The sequence below is a fragment of the Polypterus senegalus genome, chromosome 1, assembly GCF_016835505.1.
Source record: "Polypterus senegalus isolate Bchr_013 chromosome 1, ASM1683550v1, whole genome shotgun sequence".
Taxonomy (NCBI): Eukaryota; Metazoa; Chordata; class Cladistia; order Polypteriformes; family Polypteridae; genus Polypterus; species Polypterus senegalus.
In genome coordinates, this window is record NC_053154.1 from 288,052,169 (window position 1) to 288,072,945 (window position 20,777).

The window sequence follows — 20,777 nt, forward strand, 5'->3', positions numbered from 1 at the left end:
TCAGATCCGTTGACATATCCTCTGTCACCTTTATCCAAGGAGAATTGCAGTATTCAAGATACAATCGGTTACATTTCTTTTGTTTTCCATTTGGAGCACAGACAGGTGAAGTGACTTGCTTGTGGTCACACAGTGTCGGTAGCAGGATTTGAACCCACAACTTCAGGGTTTGAAGTTTTAAGTTCTTAACCACTGCACCACAGTGCCTCCCACTAGATCACATATTTCATGCACCACAATGAAAAGAACCTACTAACCTCTTAAGTTGCTCTGTTAATGGGGAAATAGGAGGAAATGTTAAAAATAGCAATTCAATTGTTAACGGTAACCTCTTACCTGTCCCACTGTCCCTTGTATACCCTGCATTTTTAACCCTAGTGACCTCTAATAGTCTTTCGATCCTTTACTTCAACCCAGTTTACCACTAATATGAAGGCTTCACAAAAGGTCCCCTCAGGCCAATTAGCTGTGCATACTACATCTCTAGTGTTAGTCATTAGTACTATTAGCTCTATGTGAGACTGGATTTGATTTCTCTTACACCTCCATCAACTCTTTCGACCTGCTTGGATGAGATTGAGGCTTGGATGTCCAAGAACTTTCTTAAGCTGAACAGCACCAAAACTGAAGCTCTTTTAATTGGTGCCCCCAACAACTTTGTTCCTCTGTAAATTGTTGTTTCTTTTCTGGTCATGCCATTACTTTCTCCCCTTTTGTTACTAATTTGGGTGTCAAATTAGACTCCCATTTGTCATTTCATACCCATGTCCATCACCTCTGTAAAATTGCATTCCTTCATCTTCAAAATATAGCCAAATGCCATCCCTGCCTTTCCCTTTGTGATGCTGAAAAGGTGGTTCATGTCTTTGTCTCCTCCAGGCTGGACTATTTTAATGCACTCCTCATCGGGATCCAAGGCAATAGCCTTCAAAAGCTCCAACAAATCTAAAATAGTGTTGCAAGGATCCTGATGAGGGTGCAGAAGTATGAGCATATTTCACCAACCCTTCGGTCACTTCATTGGCTCCCTATTTACCTCCGTATTGAATACAAACTTTGTTTGCTCACTCATCAGTGTATTCATGGAAATGCTCCACAATATCTTAAGGAACTCCTCATATTACAATCCACTAAAGGAAACCTTCGTCTTGCAAATACCTACCGCCTCCTATGACCGAACTTTGTACAATGGGTGACCGAACCTTTGAAGTCGCTGCTCCACGGCTCTGGAATGCCCTACCAGAGAACTTAAGAACGTAGCAGATTGTGGGCTGTTAATTAAAAAACAGTAAAGACTTTTCAATTTAGGAAAGCATATTAACAAAATTGCCTCTAATTATTGTGTTATCTTTGTTTTTATCTTGTTGTGTCTTTGTTTATTTTTTTTTTTATGTAACACATTGAGGTTTACCATAAATGTAAAGTGCCTTATAAATAAAATGAATTATTATTATTATTAAAATAAAAGTAATATGATATGTATAAACTGTTTCTAACCCTCCAATATTCTGTTTCTCGTCTTGGTGTCCTCATGTGGCACTTGGTGCCACTGCTCTAATGCCAAGTTATTTGCTTGCCAAGTAAAAGTCATCTCAGGTAAAGTAGCACTGGAATCGTGGGGTAGAAGTGTCCTATTCTCAGATTGGCTGGCCCAGCACTGACTCAGCTGTGGAATGGCCAATAGGGGGAAGGTGGCTTGTTGGCTGAGGTCTCCAGGACTCTGACTTGTCTGACTCCTTTTCACAGATACTGTTGTTATTCATTTATGTTCATTGGTTTCCTCTTTGTTCTTCATGTATTCGAAGAAAGCTGTATTCTCATATGTGATAGTTCTGTATTTTCTGTATTTAGTGAGGTGCATAATCTGTTTTTGCATTTTGCCTTGTAGTCTCTACTATTGTATTGTATTACTGAGGTGGCAACGATAGCTTGATAGACTGGCCATCTAGCTCTGTGAATAGGATTACTTGTGTTCTGTCTTGTGTGTTGTTGTTACCCCATTTTTGACACCTATTGCCTTTCCCAAGATTTTCATTTTTTCTCTACAAGGGTTTTTTTTTCTGGGGTGGGGGGTTTGGGGGGTGGTGGTATTAGTTTTTTCTTGTCGCCTTAGGGAGCAAAAGGGTGGTGGGATTGTCAAAAACCTATTGAAGCATTCCTTATGTGATTTTGAACTATACTGTAAGTAAATTCTTGTTTTTGTTGTGCCCTTAAGGGACCACAGTTAGGCAAGAAATGAACAATCTCAACCTTTTGGCAACAATATTGGTAGTTAAAAATATTAGAACAATGTGTTCTTTCTATGCCCCATATTTCATGTGGGCTATTAGTAAGAATATTTTAAAATGACTATACATTCTTTTCACTGAAGTAAAGTAAAGCCATAAAGAATGCAAGTTCTGAGGTCTGGCCTCCAAGCTATTGCTTAAAGGTAGTTAGGCATTGCACTGATGGATTTCATCGTTTTAAGGGGTATGGCTGACATTTTTCACTCACTTTTGGGAAATAGACTTGAACGACACATGATGGCAGAGCAGTTGAAGCAGCTCTGAAAAAATGGCTTATGAAATGCTACCTGTATAAGTGTGAAAGTAAGGATTGCAAGTTCAGGATCTGGAGGGTCTCAAGTGGGTTTAATTCCAGGTCAGTTTCACTTCATAACTGAAAAATACCTTACATACACTTCTTGTATCTAACCTTGGTGGGTTGTACAAGTTACGTCAGTTCTCTGTTACTTTTCTGCGTACATCTCCTTCCTTGCCAACACTGCCAGGATAGACTCCAGTCCTACGTATTTCCTGAACTGGATTAAGTGAGTGTGAGAGTCTCAGACACCATTCTAATATGTGGCCACTAACATCATGTCATACCTCCATGTTGTCTCTTTGCAGACTAAAGAAGCCTTCTGCAATTGGGTAACTACAGAATTCTAACTATTGGGGTTACATGTGAGAAATCATGATTATCAGGACTCCTCTTTACACAATGAAATAGAATTATAACTGCAGAGTATATCAGCTCTATAAAAGCCATATAAAGCAAGCCAGCAATGAAATCTTTCAGGTGCTGTGGCTCTCAAGAAGCTGAATGTGAGAGCAGAGTATTGAAAGCCACTCACCACGTTTAGAAACAAAAAGCCTAATTAAGAAATTACATGTAATAATGAGCTCAGTAGCTCCTGCAGCCCTCCAAGTACCTGATAGATTACATTGTGCTCAGAAAGCCAGAGACTGACAAAGTAGCAATAGGCAGATCACTTTAAGAGAGAGGTGAGGATACATCAAGAGGGTGATTTTTTTTTATTGTATTTTATTACAAGCATACAACCATAAAAAAGCAAAAAACGTAATGTTGCCGGGATGAGTGTAAGTCCCTTGAGACCTTGAAACTGGATTAAGCAGCTTCAGAAAACAGATAAACTTCCATTATGTCCCAGTGCCTTGTGTGTAAAAGGTTTGAGCTTTCCCTTTAAAAGAAATAAGAAAACAGCTGCAGAGTCCTGGACTGATATCTCGGACTGGTTGCTGCGTGTTTGCACCTTCTCTTTATGTCTGCGCTGGTACTCCAGTTTAAGCAGGTTTGATAATTGATGGACAGATAGTTGCTTGAAATATTTACCCTCTAAAAAGGACAATTTTGCATTTATTATGCTCCTTTTTTCCTAATTTGGTTCCAGAAGAGAAAGTAAATAAAATTTAAACAGTTTATGCAGACACATATCTTCATCACATGTTTGTTAAACCTCAGGCAAATTGCAAGATTACATTAGGATTAACTGGCTACATCATTGCAAATAAAACACTATTATGTGAAGAATTGTGTTTAACCTGCAGAAAGGCTGACAGCAGATGAGCTCCATTTTAACTAAATATTTTGGATGTGTTCCCAAGATGTAATCAGTAGCGGTATAAAGCCAGGTGGTCTATTAAAGCCTAATCCATCTCTCAAGTAATTTGCTTTAAACACGTCACATGGTCTGCTGAAGGTCACCACTTTGGGAGTAACAGTCACCATCCTGGGTCTGTCTTCTCTATTTTTAAACCTTTGTGTGAATCTCCTTCTCTAGTGGTTAAGTGCTGGACTGATACTTTAAAACAACTACAGTATCTCTACAATACACTGGACAACAATGATTTTGCTCCCTTTTGTTTGTCTTACGGATTTTGGCCGGCTTATCACAAATATTCCGTTTAAATTTTATTTTATTGTAATTGCCTATTTTTGTGATGTGTATTCATAATATATATATATATATATATATATATATATATATATATATATATATATATATATATATATATATATATATATATATATATATATATACAGTTAATAACTACAACATGTGGATGGGTGAATATACGAGTCCCAAAGGTGTAGGGGTTCCCACTAGGTTGCCCCTTTTAAATCTTGAACAGAATTAAAAGTAAAAAAATTGGCGCTCGCGGGCACCAAACAGAATAACGTCAATGCATTCTTCTAGCTTTCCAAACTCTTGGCTCTTGAGAGTGATCAGTCTCGGGGAGCTCCATCCTTTATCAGATTCAGGTCCACATGAGATGGCAACATCATGAGGCGTTGGACTTTTATAGCCTGTCGCCTGGAAGGGGACAGAGTTAATTTCCTTCAATGGGTGTCTTTTCATTCTTGCAGAGGAAAGTTAAGACACGACTGTTAGCGACAGCACCACTTCTTGTCACAAAGGGGGATTGTATACCTGTGATGTACCAGGATGTTGTTCCTCTGACATCTATGGTGATCTAAACGTAGTGGCACTGCTACAAGGAGTGCAATTTAGATATAACAAGTGCTGTTGTTTTATTCGCAAATGGGATAGCCATGCTAAAGAATCTTGTCACATTAAAAAGATGTGGCTGCGCCATAAGCATTTGGTGCCAAGGCAAAAAAAGTGTGAACACAAAAACCACTTGTCATCTGGTCAAGTAAGGCTGGGAGCATGAACTGGTACTGTGCTTTGCAGCACCGACTACATGACGAAACAGCTCAGGATCCTGGTTGGCAACCCCCCAGGCAGACATGCGGTCTAGCCCGACCCTCCAGAAATGACCCTGTATCTGCCACAGCCAGGTCTTATGTGGGCAACCCCTTGGCCTGGTCCAGCCACTCGGGTCCCCAACAATGAGGATCTTACGAGTCGGATCATCCTCAGGGAATCGAGCCTCATGGCCATAGTGCTGTAACTGACGCTCCTTCACAAGGCAGGTAATGTGCCTCATTCGGGACCCATGAGCAACCGCTCATTTGACACAAAGTCAAACCAACGGCACACAAGGATTCTCTGAGGACACACAATGCCAAAGGAGTCCAGTCTTTGTCTCAGGTCACTGGATAGCATCCATGTCTCGCAACCATATTGCAAGACAGGAAGCACCAGGACTCTAAAGACTTGGACCTTCGTTCTTTTGCATAGATATCGGGGGTGCCACACACTCCTTTCCAGCGACCTCATGACCCCCCCATGCTCTCCCAATCCGTCTACTGACTTCATAGGAAGAGTCACCAGAGACACGAATGTCACTGACAAGGTTAAGTAAACCTCTCGACAAGGTCAACAAACTCTCAGCAAACAGACACACTGCTGATAGCCGTGCCTAAGAGGTCATTAAAGGCCTGGATCTTGGTTTTTATCCAGATCACACACAAGCCCAGACACTCGGACTCCTCACTCATTCTCTCAAGCACCCCAATCAGAGCCTCCATTGACTCCGCCAAGATCACAGCATCGTCAGCAAAGTCAAGATCTCTTTTTATCAACAAATGCCCCACAGCCTCTGGACCCCATGACCCTGCCCAACACTCAGTCCAGGCAAGCATTGAACAGAGTAGGAGCAAGAACAGACACCTGACGAACCCCAGAATCAACTGGGAAAAATGCAGAGTTTCTGCCTCCACTCTGCACAGCACTCACAATACCAGTGTACAGGCCAGCCATGATATCCGGCAACCTTGAGGGGATCCCTGTGATGATGCGAGTTCTGCTCCATGCTCCCATCTTCTATTCGGGAACCCTTGAACCCAAATACCGTCGATAGTTATAACCGAGATGAGCTAGACAGTGAGGCAACAACATAGCAAGAGGATGATGTAAAAAGTGCAAAGTGCTTTTATTAAAAACAGTCTTTCAAACAAACAGTCAACAATAAAGCAGTGTTTCAAAATAAATAGTGCAGTGATTCAAAAGTTCAAAAAGATCTTTATTAAATAAATAATCCATAAAACAGAAGTGAAGTGGATTTTAAAACACTAGAAAAATCATCTTAAAACAACGAGGTTAAAAACATGCTGGAAGCTGTCCTTAAATATCAATAAGCCCGGTGCATCCTGCTCCTTCTACTGGTGGCCCCCTACTTCTCCCATCTGGACTCCTCAATAGGGGAGTTGCCTTACATACAGCTGACCTTCTTTATACCTGCTTCTGCTGTTCCGATTGCCTCACCGATCCTTGGCTCCGGTTGGCTCCTCCGGACAGCGACTTGGGAATTCCCCCGCGACCAAGGCTCTCACGCAGGGGACACCACGTCCCAAGTCCCGACTTCCGCTGCCTTCCGTGGCCTTAAGCGGAGAGTCACCCACCTTCCGGTCACTTCCGCCCTCCAAAGCAAACTCTGCGGGAGTGACCACAGCTGCTACTACCCCGGGTGTCGGCCAAACACCCAGGCGGCCTGCTCAGCTGTTGCGAGCCTACTCTCGTTCGTAATCCTGCACCGACTTGCTCGCTCCCTGCTGCAACCTCCATTTCCTTCTCTTCTTTTTCCTTCCTCCCTTTTTGTTCTCCTTTCTTCTAACCGACTCGCGCTTTATGGATTGAGAGGGAACACAGCAGCTGCAGCACATTAGCAACCCCAGGAACAATCACCGATGTGGGCAGTCCCTCACCTGTGCACTAGGTGAGAAATGCCCACATCCGCAGATTGCCCTGAGATTTGCTACAGCCACCACGCCCCCTCACTAAGCTGCGAGCGCGGTGATTATTTATTTAATAAAACTGGCCTTTGCTGAGAGAGCTATGGACCCGCTATACCACATGAAGTCTCAGGATGCCCTACAGGGCAGCTTGATCAACTGAGTTGAACACGAAAATCAACAAAGACTGCAAAGAAACTCTGCCAATATTAGCGTTTTTTTGCTCCATGAGAACCCACAGTGCCAGTATGTGGACGATGGTAGACTTCTTAGGCATAAAACCAGAGTGCTCTGGTCACTGGTAAGTGAGCAAGTGATCACGGATCCTATTGAGGATGACCAAGCCAGGACCTTACCTGGCACCGAGGGTAGTGTTATCCCCCTGTAGTTGCCGCAATCCAGGCGATCATCCTTCCCTTTCTAGATAAGGATGATAAGGCCCTTTTTACAGTCAGTTGGGATGACACCCATCTCCCAAATGGAAGCAAAACTTGCTTGCAATGCCAGGAGAACAGCCTTACCATCAGCCTGGAGAAGTTCACCCCGGATACCACAGATCCCTGCAGCCTTCCCTACCCTCAGGTGGTTCACCACCTGTACATCTCAGTGAGATAGGGTGGATCAACCTCAAGAACCCTGGACCCAGAGATGTTCAACGTCCTAGTCAGAGAATTAGAATTAACTGCTCAAAGTCGCCAGTCCAGCATGTCATACCTACAGTGCCATCTGTAAGGAATTGTTCCACCAGCCATCCTGATTGCAACTCTGTGAGGAAAAGATTCAGATATGCGTAATGCTTCAGTTTCTCTGTAAGCAGGACGTGGGTCACTAGACCATAAATGGTGTGTCGATTGTTCACAGACTCCTCTAACAAACGCCTCCCTATGTTCCCTCAGCGCCCTCACAGCCGTCTTTCTCAGTTCCTGGAGTTGCAATCAAGCCGTGCGCTGTGACTCCTCTTGATGAGATCCAGGGTGCATTTTTCCTAATATTTGCTGAACTATGCAATGTGGCACACTTTCAGAAGACCTTGCACACTGTAGGATATTGAACACATTGGTGAACTTGCCGGAAAAGTGAATTGTTTATTATATGTATGCTTAGACCAAAATAAGTAAATAAATAAATAAAGGTGTATTTTGAAGTAAAGTGTCTTCCAGGAAAGAACTGTGGCTGTACAGTATAAATGGAGGGGATTTTATGTTTGGGACAACAGTGAGAGGTCAGAGAAATATGTATGAAGAAAATTATGGGGCTTTGGTCTACAGATTCCAGATGGACTGATGCGTTTTTATGAAGCTGCTAATCCTTATTTGAGGCAATGCACACTTCCTTTTACTCTCCTTTGTTATGACGTTTATACCTGTTTCACATTTTTAAAGGTTATTTTTACTTTAGAAGATCTTAGCAAGTCACATTCATCTAAAGCAGGGGTCACCAACTCCAGTCCCGGAGGGCCACGGTGCCTGCAGGTTTTCATTCTAACCCTTTTCTTAATTAGTGGCCAGTTTTTGCAGCTAATTAACTTCTTTTGAATGAATTTTATTTGACTTTCTCGTGAAGACTCAGACCCCTTAATTGTTTCTTTTTCCTTAATTAGCAGCCAAACATGACTAGCAAACTGTGTCCATCATACAATATCTGAAAATGAAGAAAGATGAAGGTCTCAGAAATGCAGATCTGCTCAGGTCCCCAAAACATGTTTACAGTGCTCTTAGAAAAGAGAAAATTAACAATTTTAAAAATGTCTGCTATTGTACAATGAGAGCTGCAACAAGCCATGGAATTATAAAGAACGGGTTTAATAAACGACAAGAATGAGAACCTAATTAAGTAGCTGGTTGGAGTGAAATTATTTGCCGTTTGAGGCCCTGACTTAGCTAGTCTTCTGTTGTTTCACACACTTCACATTTCATTTCTATTTGGGTGCCGTTTAAGGAAAGAAATTCAGGGGAACAAATCTTAAAAAACAAGTCAATTAAAATTAATTGAAAAGAAGTTAATTAGCAGCAAAAACAGCGCACTAGTTAAGGGAAGGGTCAGAATGAAAACCTGCAGCCACTGTGGTCCTCCAGGACCGGAGTTGAGGACCCCTGCTCTAAAGGGTAGTTTTAATGGTTGTAATTGATTCCCAGACCTATGCCTCCTCAAGTACATTCCATTGCATCTGCTCTCCGAGTGTCCGAGTGTTTTTTTTCACTGTGATTCCAATGCCTTTCATTCCTTTGGAAAACTTGAAAAACAGAAAGTCTCCAAGGTGAGATGGTGGCAGTGGTGGTCACCATTATATGTGTTTATGCATGGATAAGGAGGAAATGGGTTTAGTGCACTGGTTTCCATTCACAGTCCTGGGGGACTCCTGTAGGTGCAGGTTGTTGCTTAATCTGCTGGTCTTTTTTGTCTCTTGTTCAGTGTAACAGCAACATTGAGAGATTTGCATTCATATGAAATTTAGAAAGATTTACAGTTTTGCCATAGTTTTTATTTGTTTTGTTGTTTTTCAATGTATTCACCTTTTTCTGCGGAGTTTGTTCCCTTACTTGAATATTAATAATCCACAAAATAACAATGAAGAAAGTGTACACCAGGGCACACGATATTGAATAATGAAAGGCGCGACTTTAGAAATTTGGGTTTGCTAGATTTCATTGGAATGTAGGAAGCTTTTATACATGTGACACGGTGATAATTTTATGGGGTTTTTTTACTTTGGTTTTTAAGATTTTCACCCTCATCATTTCACTTTTCCAGATGTTGTGGTTATTGAATCTGTTATTTACTAATGACAGTGCCACAAACTGCACCCCAGCACCTGATCATAGCGTGTGATGGATGCTGATTTTTTTTTTCTGGCTTATAATGCTGTTTTTTCCATCAGCATCACAGAGACAAGGTATTGGTTAACTGTGCCATATAATATTTTTTACTCCCAACTCTTAGGGTTAGTGTTAGGGTTTGGGTTTTCAGTATTTTGAGTCAATAGTGGATGTACATTTTCATTCATCAACATCTGACATATTTAAAAAAAAATCAAAAGCCTAGTTCCAAAAGTGACGGAGCCTTTATTTTAAAGGGTATTGCAATAAAAATCCTCACATCACCCACAGATCCAAAGTAGTCTTGGCAAATGCCCGGAAATTCCAAAGGCATTAGAAGTAGCAACCTCCGATACTAAATAATAATCAAGTAATTTAATTTCACCAAGATTGAACATTGACTCTTTATAAGCCCTTTAAGCTGTAAAGCAAACCTATTTTGATTTTTGAGTTTATAAAATAAGATCTGTCTGAAAATCATGAGTTGCTCTGTGGTTAGAATCAAGCGTGCTTCGTAACAGTTACACAGTAAAGCCAAATCTATGTTTATGGCTCTATTTTACAATTACCAAATCGTGTTGATCTCACTTTTATTATAACTTTAATTTGAACTTGTTAAAGAACTTCAGCAATAGCATTATATTTGCTTTGTCTCTCGTATTCTGCAGGTGGCAGCAATGATCTATTAGCCATATTGTCAACTACCACATGAGAGATACAGCAACTCCCTTTTCGGAGGAGGCTATTTATTTTAAATGGATTTTGGGAATAAGGGAATTGTTTAGCTGAAAGGATCATAAGCTAGAGGCAGGGTAGTAGTGGGATATGTGAGCACATACTGCATTTTCTCATCCTGTATGTTTATAATAATACTATAACTGCATAAACAATGTTATTATAAACTGTGCATGCACATTATTTGATTACACTCAAGCAATTGTGACACTTGCTTAAAGTTTATCCTCCTTGTTGCAGCATTGTGTTATTATTATTATTATTAATTTTTTTTTTGTATCATTTCTGTAATTCACATTCATCAGATGCCCAACATAATGAAGAGTGTGTGAAAAAAAGAAGGACTGTCTGAGTGCTGGACAGCTTTGTTACACCATTTAAGCTGCACAGACAAAAACAGCAGGATTTTCCAGGTAAGGTAGGCAATTGATCAAAGTGTACGTGTGTAGTGTCTTTCAATCTGGTGACCATCTGAAAGTGTTTACTGCAGCAAATGAATACTGTAGGCAATACAAAGATGACAGTTATGCTAAACGTATCTCCAAGTACAAGGTGATTTTAAGACTCTTGCATACACAGAAATCGCCATATTATGGAGTTAATCTGCCCAGAAATTTACTGGGATTTAATCATATCGGGATTACCCAATATCGATAAATGATAGGCCCAGTGTACATCCTCAAAAATAAATAAAACGCAAGTGACCATTGATGCTACTTTATTTTTTCCTCTAAAAGTAAATTTGTTCATACTTCTGTAATGATTTTGTTTGGGTTTCCTGTACAGCTTTCCCCACATACATCTGGAATCATGGTGTGTCTGTGATCACAGTGGTAAAGTTTCATTCAGTTTTCTTTTCTTGTTTTGTAGGGATAAATATGGCCATTCCACCCTCCAAAAAAAAAAAAAAGAAGTGAGCAGCGACCCTTTTTTATGGGCTGCGGGAACAGCAGGGGCCAAAATCTATAGAAGGCTTTTTGCACAATATGAAGACCATAAATGTTTACCAATGGATTGTTCAGAAATGGTCCAACAAGTGTTAAACACAAAGAAGAGGAGGGACATCTGTCCACATCCTTTTCCAACAACAACTTTGAGCAAGTCAATCATACCATGATGCTGAAAAACTGGTGAGTGATTATTCTCAAAGTCAAATTCACAAAGCCAGTTCAGAATGGGAAGAATACTCTTATTTCACACACATGCAGAGCCATCCAGTACAAGGAAGGAGATGACTGAATCACAGCTGTTTATTACACTGTTAATTGCGGAAGTACATGATCAGTGAACATCTCTCGCATCCTTGCAAGATATTGATAAACAGGCCCTTGGAGTCAGATTTCTGTTACACTAAATTATACTGGTTGTTTTATCAATACTTAATCTTGCAGACAGAGAAGCAGCAGCAGAACTGGGTCACAGATCATGACGCTTTAATTAAAATGCTTTCCAAGAGTGTGAAGTGCAGTTAGCAAGAACAGAAGTCATTCAGTATAATCAATATCAGTTAGTTTCTTAGTTGGCCATGCTTCTGTTATCTTCAACACTGCGTCCCAACCTGTTATAAACCTTCATCCGCTTCTTTCAATCCTGTGCCGCTTCCTCCAGGTTTCTTCCCTTTACTCCCTTATCTCTTGATATCTCTATTAGGATTCCACCTCCTTCTTGGCCTTCCTGCTCTTTTTCCTACTGGAAACCATCTTTCCACTCTCCTTGCTGTCCTTAGGTAGTCCATGCTCCATACATACATTTAGTAACGAGGATTTGAGAGAAAATCTTGCACAACAAGCTTCTGTGCTTATTTATTTATTTAAAACTCTGGAGTAGAGCTTGATGCACACTTGTTTTTACTGCATCACCTGATTGCTTCTTTCACATTATTATTATTATTATTATTATTATTATTATTATTATTATTATTATTATTATATATTTGGCTGGTGCCATTATCCAAGATGACTTTTGTAAACAGAATACAGTGTAACTGTTTACATACAGTGCCTATAAAACGTAGTCACCCTTTTGGAAGTTTTATTGTTATACAACCTTAAATCTCAGTGAATTCAATTTGACTTTTTTGAAACAGATGAACAGAAAAATACTATTTAATGTCAAAGTGAAAACCTCTATAAAGTGGTCTAAATGAATTACAAATATAAAACACAAAATAGCTGATTACATACATATTCACCCCGTTCAAGCCACTAGAAGATGCACCTTCGGCAGCCATCTTGATGTTAAGTGGCAACTGCTTACACTAATAATGAACAAATAACATTTAACTGTAGTAGAGAATTCAAACACTATACTCAAACGCTAAAAAAAATTATCTCATTCCATGTACCGGCAATACAGATAGATTTGAACAGCAAAAACACTTCAAAAAAGAGAAGGAAATCCCATTACATGGTCACTATTAATATCATTAATTCATGAAACTACAGTATACAGTATACCAATAGCAGAACCACACCTCAACAATGTAAGAACTGGAGTGCCAGATTCATCATTTATCTTTATTAAAAATAAATAAACAGTTCAGATATCATGCCCCAATGCATATGCAGAATACCCCATACTTGTATCAAAATTAACCAAATAGAAAAAAGCAAAAAAAATATATATATATATATATATATATATATTAGGGCTGGGCAAGTTAATGTGTTATTCTCGTGTTAATACATGAATTAATCGATGCCGACAATTTTTTTATCGCACGTTAACGCAGTTTTTGTTGTTATTATTATTATTATTTTGAAAGCCTCAGTCTCGCTAGCAATCGATAGAGATCAGTGATCTTCTCGTTACGGTGCTTTTCGATAGAAGGAAAGTTAGCTTTGTTCATTTGGCCTCAATTCCCTGTGCATGCATGAGTAGCAAAGAGCAAACAGCTTCTAAAATGGCATGTGGAGAGATACCAAAGTGAATCCTTGAAGCAAAACTTTTTTCGTATTGTCGCTGAAGTGGGCTCTGATTTGCCAGACTCTGATTTTGATGCAAGTGATCTGGAGATGTAGGTCGAAAACAAAAGTGAGGTACCGGCATCAGCTGATCGGTCCCCAGTTGATCATATTGCTGAACACCTATGGCAATGTTTGCCTGGGGGACAGACAGGTACAAGCCATATTGTGTCTTACTGCAACTGCAAAGCTGCACGCACCTGGCTTACAAAGACAACCAGCCCACCGTGCATTCCTGCTGGCCGTCGAGCCGCTGCTACTACCAACAGGCATCAACAGCAGACAAAACAGGCAGCAACAGACATTTTATGTTGATTTATGTGTAAACATAGCTTTGTCTGCTAAGTTTTTTGGAAAAAATATTAGCCCTCAAAGAGTTGCTACTGAACATAGACTGTTTATGTTGCTCCCTGATAAACAACAACAACAACATTTATTTATATAGCACATTTTCATACAAAAAATGTATCTCAAAGTGCTTTACAAAATGAAGAATAGAAAAATAGAAGACACAATAAAAAATAAACATAAGTCAACATTAAGTAACATAGAATAACTAAGGTCCGATGGCCAGGGTGGACAGAAAAAACAAAACAAAAAACTCCCAAGGCTGGAGAAAAAAAAATAAAATCTGTAGGGATTCCAGACCAAGAGACCGCCAAGTCCCCTCTGGGCAATCTACCTAACATAAATCAAACAGTCCTCTTTGTATTTAGGGTTTTCATGGAAGGATTTGATGATGATGGTCACATAGACTTCTGGCTTTCAGTCCATCAATGTTGGTGCATCATGATGCTTTGAGTAGGTGGTGGTAGCGCAGGCCGCCACCACAAAGAAACAGAAAAGAAACAGAGAGAGTAGGGGTCAGTACGGATTTTGGAGCCACTATGAATAGTTATTATGATGAATTGAACATACAGAGTATCAGTATTAAGTTAAAGTGAAGTTATGAAAAGGCCATGTTAAAGTAATGTGTTTTCAGCAGTGTTTTAAAGTGCTCTACTGTATTTTCCTGGCGAATTCCTATTGGCAGGCTATTCCAGATTTTAGGTGCATAACAGCAGAAGGCCGTCTCACCACTTCTTTTAAGTTTAGCTTTTGGAATTCTAAGGAGACACTCATTTGAAGATCTAAGGTTACGATTTGGAATATAACATGTCTGGCATTCCGATATATAAAATGGGGCGAGATTATTTAAGGTTTTATAAACCATAAGCAGAATTTTAAAGTCAATTCTGAATGACACAGACAACCAGTGTAGCGACATCAAAACAGGAGAAATGTGTTCGGATTTTCTTTTCCTAGTTAGGATTCTAGCAGCTGCATTCTGCACTCGTTGCAAGTGATTGATGTCTTTTTTGGGTAGTCCTGAGAGGAGTGCGTTACAGTAATCTAGTCGACTGAATACAAAAGCGTGAATTAATTTCTCAGAAAATGTTTCTGCTGGTATCTGTTCAGATAAAAAAGAAAACATATTTAGAAATGTTAACTTGCTGTTGCTTGGAAGGTGCCTGTTATAATGTTGTGATTGTGGCTCTGGACTCTGAGGGTAACTTGTCTTTCTATAACAAACTAGAATAAATGTTAATGCCCTGCAGTGGTAAATAGCTTTGGTTTTATATTTGATTTGATTACATTAATGTTTAAGTTGAGATTTACAAGAAACATTTTAACTGCTACTATGTAAAGGGAATACTGCTGTTGAAAATACATGTATGTATTTTGTCACAAACTCCCAATTAGGAAGCAGCCATCAAGTCCTAAGGTGAGTGTTACTTCGCGAGGTGAGGGGTTGATTATGTGCATGATGTCTCTTTCTGTTTGCCTACAGAAGTAAAGAAGAAAAATAAGAATTCGCCTACCGTGCTTCCTGGTTCACAAAATGGCTGCGACAGCACCACACGCAACATCCATGACGCAACTTCTGGTTCTTGCACAGTGACGTTACTTCCGGCCATTTCTGATGTCATCACTTCTGGCCATTTCCGATGACATCATTTCCGTCATGTCACTTCCTTCCACCATTTTGTTTGATTGCATATAAAAACTCCATAAAAACAAATGTACTTTATCTTCTGTGATCAGATTTTGATTATTTTTGACCTCTTTTTACATCTTTGTCCATTGGACAATATATGTGGACATTCCACAACTTTTTTTGAACATTTTCTTGTGGCTTATTTTGCCTACACACACACACACACACACATATATATATATATATATATATATATATATATATATATATATATATATATATATATATATATATATATATATATATATATAGCTAAAAAACAAATCAAAAAGTCAAAATAAATTTCGGCACCAAATGCTAATATCTGGAGAGTGAGAACAATGGAATGGATTATATCTTGATCATTAAGTCCAGTAGGAGACAAGAGAGCCTGCAGTGTGCTAGTGCCCTGCCCGGGGTTTGTTCATGCCTGTGCTGGCTGGGATTGGCTCTAGCAGACCCCCGTAACCCTGTGTTAGGATATAGCTTTTTGGACAATGACTGACTGACAAGAGAGCTAGGGTCATCGGGTACAGTGTGTACCTCCAGTTGCAAGCTCAGTTCTGTTTTTGCCTCAATGCAAGACAAACAGTTTGGTGAAAATGGAGCTGAGCCAAAAGATGAAGCTCTCAATTTACTGATTGATCTACGTCATAAGCTTTGTGACCAAAAGAACTAAATTGTGGTGTGGCAAGCGGCTGCAATACCTCCCCCCAGGACGCTAGATGGCCGCCCCCCCTAAGGTGGAGCAGTGCCTCGGTTTCCCACAGGGCTCCCTGGGAATTGGAGTTGGGTGCAGCCCTGTTGGGTCCTGCAGGCACCGCCAGGGGGTGCAGTGTTTGGGACTCCTGAGCCCGTGTGGGCAGCAGATTCATCACACCCGGAAGTGCAGCCAGAACTCGGTGATCAAACACCTGGAGCACTTCCGAGTGAACTATAAAAGGAGCCAGCAACCACTACTCAGTGGCCAGAGTCGAGTGGAGGTTAAGGTTGCTTGGGAAGAGAGGTGGTGCCAAGGAGAGGAAAGTGCTTATTGTACTGGTGTGATTAGTGCTGGGACTGTGTATTACCTGTGGGTCATGGGGAAGATGTGTGCCCACAGGGGAAGAAAATAAATAGTTTACGTTATTGTACATGTGCCTCCGTGTCAATCTGTGTCGGGTCAGGCGCTATATAGCGTCAAGCTTACAGTGGATACAAGCATCAGAAATTAGTTTCTTTTGCAGAGTGTCTGGGCTCAGTCTTGGAGATAGGATGAGAAGCATATACACTTGGGGGGAGCTCAAAGTAGAACTGCTGCTCATCTGCATTAAAAAGAGGCAGTTCAGGTGGTTTAGGCATCTGATGACTCCTGAGCACCTCCTTGTGTAGGTTTTTCTGGAATGTCAAACTGGAGGGAGGAGACCATTAGGGCAGACCCAGGACTTGGTGGAGAGATTATAATTCCCAGCTGACCTAGGAACATCTTGGTATTCCCTGAGAGGCGCTGGAGGAAGTGGTGGAGAAAATGGTTGTCTGGGCGTTATTGTTGAAACTGCTGGCCACGTGACCTGGATCCAGATAAGTGGCATAAAATAGATGGATGGATATATGCACAGGTGAGTGCCTTTTTAAACAACATCTTATCAGTTTGATTTGCCTCAGGTGGACTATAATCAAATTGTAGACACATCTCAAGAATAAGAGTACATGCTGAAGTTGAATGATTTGACTCTAAGACATTTATGTCTTGAAGAAGTGAACCAGAGTCCTAAATGTTTGATGTGAATTAATAAAACCTTTCAAATATTTTCTTAGAGTTTAAGTACTTTAAAACAAAAGCAAAATTCAGAAAAAATAAAAATGGAACAAAAATCACTGGCACACCCATCAATCTGTTTACTTGTCTGTTTTTACTGTCTGCTTATTTATGCCATGGATGACTTAGCCGTGCAGCAACAAGAGTATTGCCAGCCCTTTCACTCTGCCAGAGTTAGACCAGGTAAATGATAGCAGCCAATCAGCTTTGAGGGGTGGGCAATGTGCTGCCAACAGCTTCACAACCAAGCCCTGGCAAAGGAGTACTTAGAGGTGAGGCTGCAGCGAGAAGAGAAAGAAGCTCCCCTGTGTGAAAAGGGTCCTGCTCATAGCAGAAAGAGAGGGGGTATAGGGTGGCAGTGGTCACAGGTAAATGTAAGGACCATACTCCACCAGCAATGGAGACAGACAGAGGTGACCTCACCATTCAAGCAGGAATGTCACTTCAGAGATTTGTTGTCAGTACCCTTTCCAAAATGCATAGAATGACAAGAAAGAAATTTGGGGGCTAGTGCTGGAAAAGAAGTCAGTCAGTGGTATTTCACAGATACAGCCAACCCCACAGGAAGGAGAAAAAGGCAAACTACATTACATGGTGACAGATTTAAATAAGGGGCTGGTGTGGCATGGAGTATGAGTGGCTCCTTCATAGGTTGAGTGGTATCTGTAGGTGTCCACAAATAATAATGAAGAAGACCAAGCACTGTATCACCCAGACAGAATGTCAAATTCCCTGGGACTGCTGGTCCTCAAGAGATGGCTGGACAGAGGATTTGGATGGTTACATCTTCACTGTAGTGTTGTGGGGGCAGCAAATGAGGCCCACTTCATGAAGTGTTTATCTGTTTGTATTTCTTTTAGCTTTGATGAGAAGGTGAAGTGTGTTAGACAGCCACAAGTTTAGGAAGCCAATAAATGCCAGATGGGTTATTCTTATTCACTGCCTCCATTCGCCATCCTTCTGTTCTATTACAATATGAAAAATTACATCACTCATCTCTAAAGATGTACTGGCAAAAAATATGAAAAAACACTTTTTTTTGTTCCATTTTAAGCAGTACTGTGACTTCCAGTAGTTAATTATGATCTGTTTCAGCGCATCTCCAGACTGTGCCAAATAACTTGGCATCACTTGTGATGCTGGCAGAAGTGCTAGGAAAGCCTCCTGACTCGAAGTGTTTTTGGTAAAATATCAATGTTGGAAGGCAGAGCTTCTTATTAAGATATGCAAAGAATATCTAAGCACCATTTCTCAGGTGATGAGTCTTTTCTAATGTACCGTGTGTTTAAAAATGAGCTCAGATCTTTCTCGAATCTCATGGGCAAAAGTAGAGCTCTCTTTAATAATGATCTGGGCACAACATGTCTTTGCCTTGGTGTGGAACTAAAAGTTGGCAATCCACGAGAGGCTCTCTGGTTTTATATCATCACTAACACATCTAATCAAATGCTGCTTGGTTGTTTGAAATATTTTTTAAGTTACTACTTGAAGACAAAATTCAGTACTTAACAGCATGATAGACCTTACAAGCAAAACACTATGGCAGGAAATGTTGCCATCCAACTATGCACTTAATACATCATCACATGTGGGCTTAGAAACGTCTGGTGGAAGACAAGGAACACAGAGGCACATAGGCACACTCATTCACTTCGAAGGCCTGTGGAGAAGCATCTAGCTGCAGATCCAGGAGCTCTAGTGAACAGCCAATTAGATTATTGTGATTTACACAGAAAAAACTCCAAGAAGGGTCTGCCTTGCGGGCCACAGAATGATATGACTATCCTACTAAAAGACATGCCTGCTACAAGAGACACCAACTCGATAGTCATTATTACTCCTGAGTAACATAAACCTCCCACAACCCTAAACTTAACCCTAACTGAGTGTAGGTGCAGAATACTGTGAACAATTCTCAGTTAAATACAAGTATAGATTATACTGATTACTAAACACAGAATTGGCACACTTATAAATACAGATTTATTTAAACACATAGAAAACAAGGTACGAGGGGGAGTCAAGCAAAAGTTAGAAAATAGGATTTATTAGAAATTGAAACAAACCTTAACAAACTGATAATGCCATTTCTCAATGGAATCTCCACCCTTCTTAATGCACTTGGGCCACCTGCCTGGAAGTGCCTGGATTCCAGCAGAATAAACGGTTGTGTCTTGTCCTCTCAACCACTGGTGCACCGCTTTCTTCACATCATTATCTGTCTTGAATTGCCGACCACCCAGATGTTTTTTTAGTGGTTCAAAACGGTGGAAATCACACAGAGCCAAATCTGGCAAATAAGGAGAATGTGGTAATACCTCAAACTTCAGTTTCTTAAGACAAGCCTTGGTGTTCTTAGCAGTGTGTGGGAAGGTAGGTGGGCATTGTCTTGCTGTAAAGGGACTCCTTGAGACAGCAGTCCCTGCCACTTGGATCAAATAGCAGACTTCACAATGGTCTTCAGCAAGTCACGGTAACTTGTACTAGTGACTGTAGTACCCCTGTAGTGTTCGATAATAACTCGGGTGCACAAGTGGTGGCGAGGGCAAGATTCTGCTGGAATCCAGGCACTTCCATGAAGGTGGTGCAAGTGCATTGAGAAGGATGGAGACTACACTGATTAAACATAAAAGGAAACCAACAATATCTTTCCATTAATTAATTCATAAACTATGACCAGTTAACAATGGTGGAAATTAAAATTGTAAAACAGAAAATCAGTCTCATTCCTGAAGACCTCAGCCAACTGGCTGCCTACCCACTCCTAGGTTTTCCATAGCGGAGTTGGTGCTGTCCGTCTAATCTGATGAGAGGATCTTTGCATTCGATGATCCCAATGCTTTTTTATTCAAGATGACATTTCCATATTCAGGAGAGCAGCGACACTAAGTCCCACATCTGGATACCAAGAACAGAAACAGAATAGAGGAGGGTTAGATATGGTTTTAAAATCTTGTGATACTTATACTTCTGTACAAATGACTAACAAACAAAATAAAAGTGGCGATAAAAACCAACATGACATTGCAGAAATACATAACAATAATTTAACACTATTAAATAGATTTTATGTGCAAAAAACATTGAAATTGAATTTGCCATATTCAAAACCATCAAATGAAAACAGCAATATCACAAGTCTGCAAAATTAAGCTCATAAAAATGTGAATAGTTTTATTTGCACTCGTATACACAATAAAAACAGTGGCTGGAATGTGGCTGGAATGTTTCCATTATATCACATTTAAGTGCAAATTTGAAAAGAGACTTAATTAAAACTTAACTAATTACACAGTTTATTCTTATATACAATATTGTTCTAAATTAATTTGAATTTAAATTATTTATTCAATCAAATATTTTAGACACCTTTGTAAATCAAGCAACAATACATAAAACAAAACTGAGTGCCATTATGAAAAGTGCTGCACATCCACTCTCTGACACACTAACATGGAAAGGGGGTTCTCAGTTTTTGCTGTTTTACTGGTGCATTCCTATGACTCATCCAGCAATAGTATGCC

The 20,777-nt window shown here is 40.2% G+C and overlaps 1 long non-coding RNA gene across 1 annotated transcript in view; it reads left to right on the forward strand.

Moving 5' to 3' along the window:
- Window positions 1-15,595, forward strand: part of LOC120543428 — a 28,803-nt gene extending 13,208 nt beyond the window's left edge. The window contains exons 2-4 of the long non-coding RNA XR_005636332.1: window positions 10,781-10,888; window positions 11,346-11,605; window positions 15,270-15,595. This is a non-coding gene — a long non-coding RNA (uncharacterized LOC120543428). The remainder of the gene's footprint in view (window positions 1-10,780; window positions 10,889-11,345; window positions 11,606-15,269) is intronic.
- Window positions 15,596-20,777: the final 5,182 nt, after the last annotated feature.